This window comes from Anopheles funestus (genome assembly GCF_943734845.2).
Source record: "Anopheles funestus chromosome X unlocalized genomic scaffold, idAnoFuneDA-416_04 X_unloc_49, whole genome shotgun sequence".
Classification (NCBI taxonomy): domain Eukaryota; kingdom Metazoa; phylum Arthropoda; class Insecta; order Diptera; family Culicidae; genus Anopheles; species Anopheles funestus.
Window position 1 is genome coordinate 47,501 of NW_026045175.1, and position 2,570 is coordinate 50,070.

The window sequence follows — 2,570 nt, forward strand, 5'->3', positions numbered from 1 at the left end:
ATGGGCCTAAGTTGGCCAAAAGTACCGATAGAGTACCCACAAGAAGCACTGAGTTGGCCTAAGTTGGCCAAAAGTACCGATAGAGTACCCACAAATAGCACCCAGTTGGCCTAAGTTGGCCAAAAGTACCGATAGAGCACCCACAAGTAGCACCCAATTGGCCTATGTTGGCCAAAAGTACCGATAGAGTACCCACAAATAGCACCGAATGGGCCTAAGATGGCCAAAAGTACCGATAGAGTACCCACAAAGAGCACCCAATTGGCCTATGTTGGCCAAAAGTACCGATAGAGTACCCACAAATAGCACCGAATGGGCCTAAGTTGGCCAAAAGTACCGATAGAGTACCCACAAGAAGCACTGAGTTGGCCTAAGTTGGCCAAAAGTACCGATAGAGTACCCACAAATAGCACCCAGTTGGCCTAAGTTGGCCAAAAGTACCGATAGAGCACCCAAAAGTAGCACCCAATTGGCCTATGTTGGCCAAAAGTACCGATAGAGTACCCACAAATAGCACCGAATGGGCCTAAGTTGGCCAAAAGTACCGATAGAGTACCCACAAATAGCACCGCGTTGGCCTAAGTTGGCCAAAAGTACCGATAGAGTACCCACAAGTAGCACTGAGTTGGCCTAAGTTGGCCAAAAGTACTGATAGAGTACCCACAAATAGCACCGAATGGGCCTAACATGGCCAAAAGTACCGATAGAGTACCCACAAATAGCACCGAATGGGCCTAACATGGCCAAAAGTACCGATAGAGCACCCACATATAGCACCCCATTGGCCTAAGTTGGCCAAAAGTACCGATAGAGTACCCACAAAGAGCACCCAATTGGCCTAAGTTGGCCAAAAGTACCGCCAAGTAGCACCATAGAGGCCCGAGTAGAGCGAAATGTGGGCCAAATTGAACATTTGAAAATTTTTACAAGTCCAGAAAATTTTCTAAGTCCAGAAAATTTTCTAAGTCCAAAGAGTTGGACAAATTTCCTTAGGCCCAAAGGTTGCACTGAATGTTCCTAAGTTGGCCATCAGTACCCATGAAGTATAGCGAAGGTTCACCCGAAAGACACAATACGCCCTAAAGTACCCACAGAGTACCCACAAGTTGCACCCAATTGGCCTAAGTTGGCCAGAAGTACCGACAAGTACCACCATAGAAGCCCGAGTAGAGCGAAATGTGGGCCAAAGTACCGAGTAGTTGCCACAAATGCCCAAATGGATACCAAAATGTGGTACCAAGTACCTAACTGTTGCAACAAATGCTAGCTTTCTGAGCAAAAGCTGTGGACCAATTTCGTAGAAGAACCGCCTAGGCGAAAAGGCAAAAATCGCCGAAGCTGGCCCGCTCGCAGAGCTCGCGGGCCAGGAGATACTCATAGGGCGATTTACTAGAGTGGGGAACTTGAGAATTTTTGTGTCCGAGACTTTGGGCAACTTCGCGGCCGCCCCCTTAAAGTAAAAGATTTTCTCTGGGTGCCTAAAATTCGCAATTCCCGCAAAGTCGGGAAGACGTTAAAGTTTTTGCCCAAAAAATGGCCATCGATTTAAGGTGATTTTCCAATAAGAAAATTTTTCCTAAGATGAATTTTTTCGAATATTTCCTAAACTAAGCGTCGGAGCACATGGCCGTGGAGGAACTTTTGGTAGCTTTTGGCAAGGGCTATCGGATGAAATAATGCGAAAGGCCATCGGAGCGATATTGGATAAATGCGGGCACATAAACGTACCTAAGAAGTGAAAATTGGTACCTTGCACGCAGGATGCAAGAAATGCTTGAGTGTTAACCATCATCGGTACCAAGTACCTAGGTTATATCGAGTGCGTAGATGGAAGTCGGTACCAAAGGGAAACCTTCCTAGGCTAGGTGCACGCAAGTGAGTATGGATCGATCAGTAGAAAGATGGGAAGCCATAGGAAACCTTCCTAGGCTAGGTGCACGCAAGTGAGTATGGATCGATCAGTAGAAAGATGGGAAGCCCAAGGAAACCTTCCTAGGCTAGGTGCACGCAAGTGAGTATGGATCGATCAGTAGAAAGATGGGAAGCCATAGGAAACCTTCCTAGGCTAGGTGCACGCAAGTGAGTATGGATCGATCAGTAGAAAGATGGGAAGCCCAAGGAAACCTTCCTAGGCTAGGTGCACGCAAGTGAGTATGGATCGATCAGTAGAAAGATGGGAAGCCATAGGAAACCTTCCTAGGCTAGGTGCACGCAAGTGAGTATGGATCGATCAGTAGAAAGATGGGAAGCCATAGGAAACCTTCCTAGGCTAGGTGCACGCAAGTGAGTATGGATCGATCAGTAGAAAGATGGGAAGCCATAGGAAACCTTCCTAGGCTAGGTGCACGCAAGTGAGTATGGATCGATCAGTAGAAAGATGGGAAGCCCAAGGAAACCTTCCTAGGCTAGGTGCACGCAAGTGAGTATGGATCGATCAGTAGAAAGATGGGAAGCCCAAGGAAACCTTCCTAGGCTAGGTGCACGCAAGTGAGTATGGATCGATCAGTAGAAAGATGGGAAGCCATAGGAAACCTTCCTAGGCTAGGTGCACGCAAGTGAGTATGGATCGA